The 16,214-nt window shown below is 37.4% G+C and overlaps 2 pseudogenes; one reads left to right on the forward strand and one right to left on the reverse strand.

The window, feature by feature from the left end:
• Positions 1 to 3,962: 3,962 nt before the first annotated feature.
• LOC108293334 lies at positions 3,963 to 15,015 on the reverse strand (annotated as a pseudogene).
• LOC108293353 lies at positions 15,011 to 15,885 on the forward strand (annotated as a pseudogene).
• The last annotated feature ends 329 nt before the right edge of the window (positions 15,886 to 16,214 follow it).

Here is a 16,214-nt window from a genome sequence, read left to right on the forward strand (position 1 = left end):
TTTAAAGAGAGCCAATACAAGAATAAACTGCCATTCACAATTGCTACAAAGAGAATAAAATACCTAGGAATACAACTAACAAAGGATGTAAAGGACCTCTTCAAGGAGAACTACAAACCACTTCTCAAGGAAATAAGAGAGGACACAAACAGATGGAGAAACATTCCATCCTCATGGTTAGGAAGAATCAATATTGTGAAAATGGTCATACTGCCCAAAGTAATTTATAGATTCAATGCTATTCCATCAAGCTACCAATGGCCTTCTTCACAGAACTGGAAAAAACCACCTTAAACTTCATATGGAGCCAAAAGAGAGCCTGCATAGCCAAGTCAATTCTAAGCAAAAAGAACAAAGCTGAAGGCATCATGCTACCTGACTTCAAACTATCCTACAAGGCTACAGTAATCAGAACAGCATGGTACTGGTACCAAAACAGACATATAGACCAATGGAACAGAACAGAGGCCTCGGAGGCAACACAACACATCTACAACCATCTGATGTTTGACAAATCTCACAAAAACAAGCAATGGGGAAAGAACTCCCTGTTTGATAAATGGTATTGGGAAAACTGGCTAGTCATGTGCAGAAAACAGAAACTGGACCCCTTCATGACACCTTACACTAAAATTAACTCCAGATGGATTAAAGACTTAAACATAAGATCTAACACCATAAAAACCCAAAAGAAAACCTAGGCAAAACCATTCAGGACATAGGCATAGGGAAGGACTTCATGACTAAAACATGAAAAGCATTGGCAACAAAAGCCAAAATAGACAAATGGGATCTAATTAAACTCCAGATCTTATGCACAGCAAAAGAAACAACAATTAGAGTGAACCAGCAACCAACAGAATGGGAAAAAATTTTTGCAATCTACCCATCTGACAAAGGACTTATATCCAAAATCTAGAAAGAACTAAAACAGATTTACAAGAAAAAAACAAACAACCCCCTTCAAAATTGGGCAAAAGATATGAACAGACATTTTTCAAAAGAAGACATATATGAGGCCAACAAACATATAAAAAAAAAGTTCATCATCACTGGTCATTAGAGAAATGCAAATCAAAACTACAATGAGATATCATCTCATGCCAGTTAGAATGGCGATCATTAAAAAAAATCTGGAGACAATAGATGCTGGAGAGGATGTGGAGAAATAGGAACACTTTTACACTGTTGGTGGGAGTGTAAATTACTTCAACCATTGTGGAAGACAGTGTGGCAATTCCTCAAGGACCTAGAAATAGAAATTCCATTTGATCCAGCAATCCCATCACTGGGTATATATCCAAAGGATTATAAATCATTCTATTATAAGGACACACGCACATGTATGTTCATTGCAGCACTGTTTACAATAGCCAAGACTTGGAACCAACCCAAATGCCCATGGATGATAGACTGGACAGGGAAAGTGTAGCACATATACACCATGGAATACTATGTGGCCATAAAAAACAATGCGTTTGTTTCCTTTGCAGGAACATGGATGAATCTGGAAACCATCATTCTCAGCAAACTGACACAAGAAGAGAAAATCAAACACTGCATGTTCTCACTCACAGGCAGGTGTTGAACAATGAGAACACATGGACACAGGGAGGGGAGCATCACACACTGGGGTCTATTGGGGTGGACTATCAGAGGCACAGTGGGGGTAGGGAGTTGGGGAGGGATAACATGGGGAGAAATGCCAGATATAGGTGATGGGGATGGAGGCAGCAAACCACATTGCCATGTATGTACCTATGCAACAATCCTGCGTGTTCTTTACATGTACCCCAGAACCTAAAATGCAATAAAGTATATATATGTTTTTTAAAAATCCTAAATTTTTTGCTGTCCTTTCAACAGTGTTCTCAGCACCTTCATGAGGAGATTTCATCTCAAGAAACCACTTTTTTTGTTTAGCCATAAGCAACTCCTTATCTGTTAAGATTTTATCATGAGGTTATGTAAATTCAGTAACATCTTCAGGCTACACTTCTAATTCTGGTTATCTTGCTCTTTCCACCACATCTGTAGTTACTTCCTTTACTAAAGTGGTGAACTCCTCAAAATCATCCATAAAGATTGACATAAACTTCTTCCAAACTCCTGTTAGTGTTGATATTCGACCTCTTCCCATGAATCACCATTCTTCTTAATGGCATCCAGAATGGAAGTCCCTCCAGAAGGTTATTCACTTAGTTTACCCAGATCCATTAGAGGAGCCACTATCCATGACAGCTGTAGCCTTGAAAATCATATTTCTTAAATTATAAGGCTTGAAATTTGAAATCGTTCCTTGCCCCATTGGCGGCAGAACGAATATTGTGTTCGCAGGCATGAAACCATTAATCTCTTCGTACATCTCCATCAGAGTTCTGGCTGACTGCGGTGTGTTGTCAGTGAGCAGTCATATTTTAAAGGGAATATTTTCTTTAGGCAGTAGATCACAACAGTGGGCTTAAACTATGCAGTAAACCGTCCTGTAAACAGATGTGCTATCATCTAAGCTTTGTAGTTCCATTTATAGAGCACAGGCAGAGTAGATTTAGCAGAATAATTAAGGGCCTTAGGATTTTGGGGATAGTAAATGAGCACTGGCTTCAACTTAATGTCACCAGTTGCATTGAGCCCCTAAAAGGAAAGTCTGTCCCTTGAAAGTAAGCATTGACTTCTCCTCTCTAGTTATGAAAGTCTATTGCATCTTCTTGCAAGAGAAGGCTGCTCCATTTACATTTGAAAATCTGTTGTTTAGTGTAGCCACCTTTATTGGTGATCTTAGCTGGGTCTTCCAGACAACTTGCTGCAGTTTCTACATTAGCACTTGCTGTTTCACTTTGTACTTTCATGTTATGGAGGTGTCTTTTCCTTAAACCTCATGCACCAACCTCTGTTAGCTTCAAACGTTGCCTCTGCGACTTCCTCACTTCTCTTGACCTTCACAGAGGTGAGGAGAGTTAGGGCCTTGCTCTGGATTAGGCTTTGGTTTAAGGGAATGTTGTAGCTGGTTTGATCTTCTACCCAGACCACTACAATTCTCCCCACATCAGCAATCAAACTGTTTTGCTTTCTTATCGTCCATGTGTTCAGTAGCGTTTTTAATTTCCTTCAAGAATTTTTCCTTAGCATTAACCATTTAGCCAACTTTTTGGCACAAAAGCCCTAGCTTCTGCATGTCTCGGCTTTCAACATGTCTTCCTCACTAAGCTTGAACATTTTTCGCTTTTGATTTAAAGTGTGAGAGATGTGAATCTCCCTTTCATCTGAACACTTTGGGACCATTGTTGGGCTACTAATTGGCCTAATTTCAATATTTTATGGCATAGTAAATATGAAAACCCAGGGAAAGCAAGAAAGATGGAGAGCTGCCAGTCAGTGGAGCAGTCAGAACAGACGCATTTATCAATTAAATTCACCATCTTATATGGGTGTGGTTTGTGGTACCCCAAAAGAATTACAGTAGTAACATCACAGATCACCATAACAGATATAATAATGATAATAAATTTGAAATACTGCAAGGCTCATCCAGACATGACATGGAGACATGAAGTGAGCTCATACTGCTGGCCAAATGGCACCAGTAGACTTGCTTGACACAGGGTTACCACAAACTTCAATTTGTAAAAAATGCAGTATCTGTAAAGTATAACAAAGTGAACTGCAATAAAACAAGGTGGCTGTATATCAGATCTCTGCTTTGAATTTTTATCTCGTAGTTTTTAAGGAGAAAAAATTGACAAAAATTAAGGCCACATGACTAGATAGCATAAGAGAATGTAGGGTGGAGAATTAGGGGTGTGAGCAGCTGGGGCCTAGGTTTGCCCACCTTCAAATGCATATTGCAGTTCTAGATATAGGGAGTGGTTTGTTATAATTGTAGAGTATTTTTATGTTTTATGTTTTGTCTTATAAAATGGAAGTTATAAAGCACAAAGTAAAATGAATGACATCAACCAACCTTACGACTCAGAGTTTTTGTTTTGTTTTTCAGTGAAAAAAATAGCTCCTGTTGAGAACCTACTGGCTGCACCATCTGTTTCTGACTTTAAGATCCTTCTCTTCTGCTGTCCATCTTTTGTGAGTGGTCCCATGAAGGCTTTCATCTCCTCCAGGGTATGGAAGCCGCCATGGCCAACTTGGAGGTGGTGCTAGTGTTCTCCAGAGCCCACTGTTTGCTCTGTACCAGCAAAGACTTGCAGAGGATGAGCACTCACTTCTTGGTTCCCACCACACAGCCTTTCAGCATGACAGAGTCATTGGTCACTTCACTATGGTAGACAAAGTCACCCAGAGGACTGAGGCTCTTGTCAGACAGATCATAATCAGTGGATGCATTGTTCTTAATCAGTTTGCCGTCCTTAATAAGGAAGCTCTGGATGATCTTCTAGGTATTTTTGTTGATCTCCATACAGTGGTAGTAGCCTTTCTGCCCAGGGCAAACCACAGAGAAGACAACATGGGCAGGACGTCATGCCCCAGCACAGGCAACCTTGTGCAGCCCTCAGTGGGTCTCGCAGGGCAGCTTGCTGGTGTGCCAATGACTGGTGACCCCTTTGCAGGCTTTGCCCTTGGTCACCCCAGTGACATTGATCATCACGGACTGCCCAAACACTTGGTTCACAGGTACTTGCTGCTCTAGACTCTTCTGGGGCTAGTCTCATTTCTCAGTCACAGTGCTTCCATTCATCTGCATTTCCATCCGGTGCCTTATGGAGTGGAGGAAGCAGGCACATCTGGGTGCAAGCTACAATGCAAATGACTTGGCAGTATTTTTTCATGCTGAAGTTCCTCACCAGCTGCTTTTCACCATCCTCATCCTGCCATTTCTTGCAGTACTTGGTAAAGGCCTTCTCCTTAGATTTATGCCAGTTCTTATAGAAGTACCTCTTGCACTAATCATGGATGTGCACAGCAAAGGTGGTCTTGAAGGTGTGGAGGCCTCAAGGAGTTTCCACATAGCCCACAATGCCTACCACCACCATGGCTGGCATCTTCACAATGGCTCAGCTTCTACTTACCTCTTGCTCACCTTGGATCCTGGCCTACAGACTTCCTACACAATGTAGGTCATGCCAGCCTTATAAACCAGGAACGCTATAAGGTGGACTGACTTGGAAGGGTAATCCTTAGAGAAACTCTTCACCTTCCGGTGATGCTTGCTGGTGTGCTACCCAGGCAGAAAGCCCAGGGGCCCATGTCTGGGAGCAGAGAATTTCCTGTGAGATGTGTTGTCATCAAATCCCGCCAGTACAGCAGGGGTTCTTAATAGCTTGAGTGTTTTCTCCTTTCCCAGAGATGCGTTATATAATTAGCACCAAATATTTAAAACAAAATGCTTCAATTATTTTTGTTACAGTGCATTTAAAGTAGTGAAAAATTAGAAACAATGTAAATACCCAATAATACAAGTATGACTATGTAAACTGTAATCCCTCAAATAATGAAATAGCATTGGACCACTTTGAGGCAAACCTTTATTTACTGATATGTTCATAACAGTGAGTAAAAAATTCAGGATACAAATATATACACAGATGAAATGGACACTTTTTTCAATATATTTATAGGTATAAACTTGAATAAAATTTCTGGTAGGTTATATAGTAAATTATTTTCTCTGGGTGGTAGCTTTAGGATGATGAAACTTATTTCCCTTTTACTTCTTAGTAAAATATATTGTACTTGGTCAGGAATATTCATTACTTTTGTGATTAAAAAAGGGGAGGATGAGGAGCACAATTATTTTTTAAGTAATTCAGTATTTATCTACAGCCTCTTCCTCCTGATGGCCACTGCTTTGAAATAAGCCAGTCTCAATTAAATAATCTGAAGGACTATAATTTGGTCAGCAGCATTTCATTCTCTATCCTAAATATATCTTCAGAGTTTTATTAGATAAAATATTTATTAGATGTTGTGAGAGGAAAAATAAACAGTTCCTATCAAACATGAAGCCTAATCAAAATTTTGAATTTTTAATTATAGTTATTTGTAGGGAATCTGCTTTTAAAAAAACAATTTGCAAAAAGGTTGTCGTTTCTAATAATCTATATAAGAAGGGAAGGGAAGAATTAGGAGAGGGTGGGACTAAGCAGCTATAGATGGATACTGAATAAAGAGAAGAATGCCTAATCATTTTCATAGTTCTATTACCAAGAAATTGATATGGGCCAGGCATGGTGGCTCATGCCTATACTCTCAGCACTTTGGGAGACTCAGGCAGAAGGATCACTTGAGACCATGAGTCTAAGACCAGTCTGGGCAAACATACTGAGATCCTGTCTCTCTAAAATGTGTTTAAAATTAGCCAAGCATAGTAGTCCATGACTGTGGTCCTAGCTACTCAAGAGGCTGAGACAGGAGGATCACTTGAGCCCAGGAGGTCAAGACTACAGTGAACTATGTTTGCACCACTGCACTCAAGTCTGAACAGCAGAGCAAGACTCTATCTCAAACAAAAAAAAAAGAATAAAGAAAAGAAAATTGATAGCAAGTGGGACAGTTAAACATCACTAGTAATGCTTTCTCTCTCTGCTAGAATCCCTGATATCTTCTCCCTGGTGAGTTGAAGGACTAGAGCCCAGTTTAAGCAAGTAGTAGATGGAGATTGTCTTTGGCTTTAGATTTGGAGAAAGGGAAATGGGTGTTTGCCAGCAGCTAATAATGGTCTAGAAAACAAGTTAAGTCCCCAAATGTTCATCTAAGGGGATCTGATGACCTCCAGGGAGAAGGGCTTAACAAGACTGAACCTTTTACAGAGGGTCTGGTTTCAAGCCCATGTACATGGAAGGAGCTGGCAAAACAGCTGATCATGGCAGAGTAGGATTCCAGGGAGTCCAAAAGCACCCCACTGAGAAAGCAAGAGAACAGTGCACACTCCTTGGTTGGAATCTTGATTCTACCACTTAAATGGGCGACCTACAACAGTATGGCACAACACTGGCCAGCATTCTGGTGCCAGTCTAAAAATATATTATTACTGCACCACAACAAATACAGAAAGTAAAAGCAGGTATTTAGAATGAGTTTGACTTTGCTGCTGCATCCAAGACCGTGATCAGGCAGTAAATCTCCTTGAATAGTGCAGGAACTAGCTGGGTTATTGAAATTGCATGATGAATTACATGTGGTATGACATATGACAACACCTGGCATTTTGTTAGTTAACTGAATGCCAAAAGCATATAAAAATTTGTGGAACAAAGCACATCGTTACTTTTATAATTTGTTATTTTGTAACTAATTTTTAATCAAGCTTATTTTTAAATTTATGGTCAATCATTATTAGCTAAATTAGGGAAGTAATATTTACATTTTTAATCTTCATATATTAAAGTTAAAGTGATCTTCAGTGACATTTTGGGAGAAGGAGAGTCAAAAACAATCCATTTTTTTTCTGAAAACAGTAGTGGTGGTAAACTAAATAATGATAATAAAACTGATACTGAGAAAATGAAGACTAAAGGCTTAGTGCTTGTTTTACTCTAACGTATGATTCCTATATTGAGTCATTTTGTGGGACATAATTGATGGAGAAGTGGTAAGTTCATAGTAAGGTATTTACAGGAGATGTACTGGCTAATAAAGCAATGAAACCAGCAAACCTTAAGCAGCATTTATATATGAAAAATGAGAACATTCAAAACCAAGCAATTATGTTTAAATATAGCCACCTAAAATGCAATAATCGCTATCAAAATAAAAATCTATCTCTAAAATTAGAGTTAGCTCAGGCAACATAATGGGCATAGCTATCTGACTTTCAAAGGACAGATCATCCCTATATTGTCTAATTGTTTCCAAAGCATAGAAGATGGAAAACTTTCTCCAAATTGTGTCTAAAGCATAGAAAAACATGGGAAAAAATCTAATATAATAATCTTTATTTTAAAATATAAGGCCATTTGTGCAAATGTGTAAACAAATATTTGGAAGAATATACTCCAAATGGAGGTCAATGTCATTTGGTACATGAATGAAAAAATCTTCAGTGTAAGAAAATCTAATCCAGCATTGTATGAAAACAACAGCCAAACAGGATTTTCACAGAAGCATAAGGATAGTTCAACATCAGGAACTCCATTACTATAATTCTACAAAATTAATAGATTAGAGGAGAAAATTTTTTAATGATCTAAAAGATGGCTAAAAATTATTTTAGAAAAAGATAAATATTCAAAGTTTTAAGAAGAAAAGATACATAATTAAAACTGTACCATAATAAAAAGCTTACACAATTAATTAGAGTTTCAGAGATAGAATTACGTGTAAATGGAAATTTAATATACAAAATGCTAGATTCCACAACCATGGAAAGTACTGAATTAGTTTAAAAACCATTTTGAAACAATTTCCTATCAATTTGGAAAAAAAATAAGTTAAACTTTTAATCCTATCCTATCCCCCCAAAATTCCAGACTACTAAAAAAAAAACCCTTAATATAAAAAACAAAACAATAAAAATATTGGAAAAGCACACGGAAAAACATAGAATTCACAAAAAAAGAACAAAAAGAATGAAAAATTAAACTTCTATGAAAAATGATATTACTAATAAATTGAAACATATAATAGGTCAAAAAATATTTGCAACATATATAAAGGACAAAAAATAAAGGTTCAAAAACTGTAAAGAGATTTTAACAAATCAGTAAGAAGCAGACAAATCATCCAACAGAAAACAGATGAAGGATATAAACAGGCAATTCACAGAAGAAGAAATACAAGAATATATAGAAAGCATGTGTAAAATTTTGTTTCACTTCATTATTAACCAGGGAGTTATTTTCTCTCATTAAATGAGCCAAAATTAAATTTCGAGAATGTGTACTGTTGTGAGGGTGTGGAAGAAAAAGACATTTCATGTTTCGTTGATGGGAGTGCAATCTGGAAAACCTAAACTCTGCCTTTGGAAGATAATTTGGCAATATTTATCTAATTACATGTAATAAACATTTGCTTGATCAATTACATTCTCAGAAATCTATCTTGCCAAAATACTCTCACATAATTACACAAACCTTAAACAACCTAATTGTCCAACTATTAGTCGAAACATCTTTAATAACATTAATAGTTTATCTATTTTATGGAATAATATGCAACAATTAAGAATAATCAAATATGTTATATTTACTTCTCCTAACTGATCTGTAAAACATGTTCTTATGTTAACCGGCACAATAAGGCAAGTTGCAGAACACGAGAACAGTACTACTTTTGTGGAAAAGAAAACACCTAAATACTTACATAAAGATGTGGGGGGAAAAAAGATGTAGAAAGATGCACTCCAAATTTCTCTCCAAGAAGGGGAAAGTTGGATGAGAAAGGATGAAGGAAGATTTTACTTTTCATATATTCTGCCTACTTTAGTTTGCTTATTTGAAGAATATATTTTTGGATTATTTGTATAACTTGAAGTTCTTGAACACACAGGGGAGGATAAGGTATGCAGAGCAAGCATATATGAACATTAAAAGGAGAAAAGCATCACAGCTACCTTTTGTTTGTTTGAGATGGAGGCTCGCTCTCTTGCCAGGCTGGAGTGCAGTGGCACGATCTTGGCTCACTGCAACCTCCACATCCCTGGTTCAAGCGATTCTCCTGGGACTACAGGCTGGGTAGCTGTGTAAAGTCCATGCCACCACACCCAGCTAATTGTTTGTATTTTCAATAGAGACAGGATTTCACCATGTTGGTGAGGGCAGTCTCAACCTATTGACCTCGTGATCCACTCGCCTTGGCCTCCCAAAGTGCTGGGATTACAGGCATGAGCCACCGCGCCCATCCACAGCCACCTTTTGACATGTTGCATATCTCATTGGCAGAGTTCAGATATTGGAACGCAGTAACTGGTGAACAGAAGACAGTTATTCCATTCTCGCCTCTAGTTCCTTCTTATTGGCACCAATCACATTTGTAGACTTCTTTAGAGTTTACTTTATAAAGTACTTCAATAATAATAACACTTTGTGTCTGCAAAATACAAATTAATTTCTTATTATTGTATTTGATCAGGAAAATTGAGCAAATATTATTATACACCAGTCTCCTAGGGAAGGAGGTAGGATTTGGTGGATTGTCTAAAATTGCAGAGTAAGTATAGTCTTCATCCATGCCTCTTAGTCCTACTTCCATTGCTTTCATACAACATTAGAGTGAAGTTCCTTGAATCAAAATACTGAGCTAACAGGCTTCTATATTGTGTAAGGTGAGTTGAACTTCTATCTAACAGCAGGAGGAGGAACAACAAATTCCTATTGAGCATTTCTACGTGTAACATTGTCTGAAATTAGCAACAAAATGCCTGTTCATAGCCTCTATTAATATTCTATTGGTTTATTTTCCTGTTTCTTATTGATTTATAATATCTCTGGATACTTTACAGACCTTTATCCTTTGTCCTTTAGATATGTTGCAAATAGTTTTCTAATCTGTTACATATATTTTAATTTGAACTCATTTGTAAGTAAAAAAGCTTTTTATTGTTCTTGTTCTTTTTTATGACATATAAAATATTTTCCAATATACTTTTCTAATTCTCTGGCAAAGCTAAGAAATCACATGACTTGCCCAATATCACATGGCTAACTAAGAGCAGAATCAAGCTCAGAACCTAGTTCTCCTGAACCCTAAGCCAGTAAGCCCTCCACCACGGTATGTCTTACCTTCCTACCACATTCCTGCCACACAGTTTGCTTTATGTTTTGTATTTGAGGTATTATGGGTACAGAATATGTGACCAGAGAGGGATGACACCTGAAGTTTTAGTTTTTTGGGATTCCTCTCAACAGCATTGAAAATATAAGAGATTGTGACAAACTTTAGCACCATGGCATAGGTACAGAGCCCATGATGAAAGGAATCCTAGGCCTGGAAAAGGCTTGGAGAAAACCAATTCCAGTGGATTTCTCTTTTACACGAAGGAATAGAAGCTTAAGGAGGTAAAGAGATTTTTTCCACGTTCACTGCCAAAGTGTCATAGATAGATGCAAAATGCTGTTCTCCTCCCATTTTCCTGTTCTGTCTCATAGATTAGATTTCACCAAGCAAAGGAATTCCAGGAAAAGCTAAGAGATGAGTGGATACTCTCTTAAAAATCTGGAAGAAAGAAAAATCCAAATTTGAAAAACTACAATAGAAGGATGAAAAAGCAAAACTACTGAGATGAAACTGGATCACAATCTCTGTTTTGTAATTGGAGATTAGTTCATTTATCTGAGTTTGAATCTGTAATCTAATACTTTTTTTCTACCTATTTTACATTTATTTTTCATTACTTCTGGCTTTCTTTTGAATTAACATTTTATTATTTCATTTTCCCCTTTATTAATAAGCTTTACTTGTTATTTTACCCTTTTAAAGTGGTTAAAAGATTATGCTATGTGCTCTAGACTTATAGGAATCTAGTATAAATTAGCATTTTATCTCATTCCAAACAATGGCTCTTTCAATCACTTTTTTTTTTTTTTTTTTTTAAGGAAGAGCCAGCATCTCACTGTGCCAGTGTAGTGGCATGATCACAGTTCACTATAGCTTCAACCTCCTGGGCTCAAACAATACCCCTGCCTCAGCCTCCCAAGTAGACGGAACCACAGGTATGCACCATCATGCCTGGCTGATTTTTGTATTTTTTGTATCGAAGGGATTTTGTCATGATGCCTAGACTGGTCTTGAACTCCTGAGTTGAAGCAATCCACCCATGTTGGCCTCCCAAAATGCTGGGACTATAGGCATGAGCCACCCTGTCCGGCCCAAACTGATGCTTTACTCTGAGCATCTCAGCATTCCTGCCTATGCCCCTTATATATAAATGCATATATCAAGGAGAAAAATTTGCCTAGAATACCAGGTTTATCTTAATTTTCCCTTTTTATTTTTTTACAGGATCTTAAATCCACAAATACTGGCTGCCTCAGTACAAGCTTAACAAGTTGAATAACTGAGATGTTCAATTATTATTGAAAGCAGAACTCCTGTAGAAGAAATTAATGTTAGAGAAAAGCACTATTGATATTTTGTACATGCCCCAAATACAAATTTTTTTATACTTTTATTTTTTAAATACATTTTCATGAAACTACATATGATACAATTACATTGAACACAGATGCAAATGAGTCTATGTTTAAAAAGTGAAATCTGAAAAAGCTCTGTGGATTGTACCAATGGGATCACCTGGTTTTGGCATTGTATTGTACTTATGCAAGGTGTCAATACTGGAGAAGGCAGAGTGAACGGTCCTTTAGCCAAGTTACAAAGCCAATGAAGTGGATAATTTATGTAATTCTTTGCTAGATTCTTTTTTGCTTTGATAACAATAGAAAATGTTTGCTTTTTTAATAAAATTAGAGTATTAGAGAAATTGAAACATAAGAAGACTCACTTAAGTACCATAATCCAGAGGAAACTGAAGTTAACAATAAAATGCAGCTTTATTTGACTTTTTGAGGATAGTTGTAGTTTATTGAATAATTTTAAAAGTAACATTTCCTGATTATTTTTTTCTGTGTTTTTAATAATATGTTTTTTTTTAGTTTCTTTACAATAGGCTCAAGGTGTATTTTAAATTTCGAATTCTCAGAACACGACTCTTTTATTCATTTTCTTTCTAACATTTTTAAATCCCCAAGTACTCAAATTCTTCCATATTTGTTAGTTATCCTTTAGCAATCATTGATGATGATGATAATAATGATTATAATTATTATTATTGAGACAGAGACTCACTCTGTTGCCCAGGCTGTAGTACAGTGGCACAATCTTGGCTTACTGCAACTTCTGTCTCCCGGTTTCATGCAATTCTCGTGCTTCAGCCTCCTGAGTAGCTGGGATTACAGATGTGTGCCACCATGCCTGGCTAATGTTTGTATTTTTAATAGAGATGAGGTTTCACTGTGTTGGCCAGGCTGGTCTCAAACTGTTGACCTCAAGTGATCCACCCACCTCAGCCTCCCCAGGTGCTGGGATTACAGGCATGAGCCGCGGCACCTAGTCATAATCATTTATTCTTAAGATGGTTTTCAACTACTATGTACAGAGGTTTAATGCTGTCACTGCTGTTTTTCAGTTAGCACAATGAAATGTATATCATGTTATGCTTTTCATGTTCCTAGTTCTGTGTGTACTCATGTCTTCTCTTATATTGTGGCCAACAGACAGTCAGTCTATGGAAAACCCATGGGAAAGTTTGTGTCTCTCTGTGCATTTCTTGGCAACTTCCAGTGAATACATACTTATTTCAAAATTGAAACAAAATATATTTTCCAAAAATTATCAAAAGAAACAGCATCTTTCAGAACTGCCACAGTTTTAGTCAAAATATACCCTTCAAAACATAATAGAATAACATTTTGAACAATGCATCTAGATTACATTTGCTTTACATTTAGAGTATTCTCTACACAGATAAAAGGAAGAAACAATTTTCCTTTGTCTTAAAAACTAGTCAAATTATGCCAGGGCCATAAGTAGACTATGGGCCCTTTAAGAAACATTTTTTAAAGACAAAGAGATTGGATGAAGTTCCCTGGTTTCACAGATTGGTTGTTTGCAAGCATGCAAATTCAATTGGAGTAATTTCCTTTTGCCCATTAGGGAAAAGTTACAGAGAAGCCCAGTATAATCTTCTGAATTTATGGTATCATCTGAGAAGGGATATTCTGTGACTATGAAAAGTTACAGTAGTTTGAGGCTATACGGGTGGGGCAAATGGTATGTTTACCCTTTCTTTTGTGAATCAATTCCAGATGTGCCATTAGATTCTTTGAACACTGAAGGAGAAAATATCAGTGCTAGAGAACCCACATCAGTAATCTCATTGAACTTTCTCTTTTTACAGAGGAAGAAACTGAGGCCTAGAAAGACAGAATGCCTGCACAAGTCATACAGTCAGGTAGGAAGAGAGTTGAGTCTGGCCCCAGATTTCCTTGTGTCTAACCCAATCATATTCCAGTTATTGGTTTCTCACAGACAAAACTAATCAGTGCACAGGCAACTTTGAGATAACATTGCCTTTTGTCTCTTTACCATCACCACATAACATTAATACTTCTTTGTGACATTTCAGTTCCTGTGCCGTGTAGATGCCTGAATAACAGAAAATGATGAAATGGGAGTTTAAGAGAGCTGAGTGAGATACCAGAAAAGGTTCTGGGGTGTTTGATAAGAATAGAGGCCGGGCACAGTGGCTCATACCTGTAACCTCAGAACTTTGGGGGACCAATGTTGGCAGATTGCTTGAGCCCAGGAGCTCGAGACCAGCCTAGGCAATGTGGCAAAACCCTGTCTCTACCAAAAACACAAAAATTCTCCAAGCATGGTGACGCACACCTGTAGTCCTAAGTACTCGAGAGACCGATATGGGAGAATTGCTTGAGCCTGGGAAGGAGAGGTTGTAGTGAACTAATATCCTGCCTCTGCACTCCAGTCTATGTGACAGAGTAAGACTCTATCTTAAAAAATGCCTTTCTTAATAGAAAAAGAGTATTGAGTATGTCTAACATGGACTTGTTAAGCAAAGTTTTTACAAAAACTAAAATATCATTGCACCATTGTATCATTCTTCAAATTTCAAATTAGACTAATTTGTCTTATCTTTTCTAAATATTAATAAGATATATCAATTCAAGATTTGCTTATTTTGGAACATTGGGGATGTTTCTTCAATCTGACTTATCTTGAATGGCCACTTTACAAACAGCCATTTCTTTTTCTTTCCTCCCAGAGGTACTAGAGTCCAGCCAGAATTTTCTCACATAGCTCAGAAGGCGTGTTTCACATTTCATGAAAAACATTGCTGGAGTCTCCATCATGGTGAAATGGACAAGGATGTAGGCTGGAGGTTGTGGAGAAGGAAAAGAAGGCAAAACCCCAATATATGGGACTATAATTCACTTCAATTCAGATATATATTGCCAACTGATCCTCACTCAGGATGTAAAATACAGATTACATCTGAAAAATTCTATTATTGGTCCATCTGAAAACCTTGGCCGAAAGTGTCGTAGACATGGCGGCGATCAGGATGGGAAAACTGACAACTGTGCCTACAGGTCTGATTTATGCATCTGTAAGTGTACATGCAACCAAAGAAGAGGAATCCAAAAAGCAGCTAGTGAAACCAGAGCAGCTCCCCATATATACGGCACCACCGCTCCTGTCTAAATATGTTGAAGAGCAGCCTGGTCATTTACAAATGGGCTTTGCTTCTGTCTGCACTGCAACTGGTCGTTATATTGGCTGGTGCAAGGGTGTTTATGTCTTTGTGAAAAATGGGATAATGGATACAGTACAATTTGGAAAAGATGCTTATGTCTATCTGAAGAATCCTCCTCAAGATTTTCTTCCGAAAATGGGAGTTATACAGTTTCAGGATTGGTGGGCTTGGTTTCAGCGAGAAAAGGTTCTAAGTTTAAGAAAATTACTTATCCTCTGGGACTGGCCACTTTAGGAGCAACTGTTTGCTACCCAGTTCAGTCGGTAATAATTGCTAAGGTAACAGGGAAAAAGATATATGCTACAAGCCAGCAAATTTTTGAAACAGTCAAATCACTGTGGACGAAAAGCAACAAAAAAGAGTCACTTCCTCAACCTAAGGAAAAAACTACGCTAGGATCCTCTGCCGAAATACAGGTATCTGGAAAAACAACTCATGTCTTGAAACAACACTCAGTGCCTTTGCCAACAGAACTCAGCTCTGAAGCAAAGACCAAATCAGTGTCCACCTCAGGTGCTACACAGTTTATGCCTGACCCCAAGCTCATGGATCACGGGCAGTCCCACCCAGAAGATACAGACACGTACAGCACTAGAAGCTGAAGTAGACTGCATAGAGAGACTACATAGAAAACTACAAGATGTGTGAAGTTGCAAATAATGGTGAAAAATATCATGTAATGGGTAGCTGATACATAGAGTATTACCTAAAACAAATTTTCCCCTTACATCTCCAAATGTGCAATTTGATAAATTAAATAAGTGGTTAACACAGAAACTGTGAATGCAATGCAAACGATATTAAATGATTGATGAGGAGGCATAGATAGAAGTTTTAGCTTGCATTTGGTGACCTTTAAGGGCATTTATTAAAAAACAACAACAACAAATGAAGACATGAACTCCAGTGAGACTAAAATCTGAAAATACATCTATGTATGTATAAAGACATACATATTTATATGTATAAACATATATTTCTGCTCTAGCTTCCC

The sequence above is a fragment of the Cebus imitator genome, unplaced genomic scaffold (genome assembly GCF_001604975.1).
Source record: "Cebus imitator isolate Cc_AM_T3 unplaced genomic scaffold, Cebus_imitator-1.0 Scaffold533, whole genome shotgun sequence".
NCBI classification, from domain to species: domain Eukaryota; kingdom Metazoa; phylum Chordata; class Mammalia; order Primates; family Cebidae; genus Cebus; species Cebus imitator.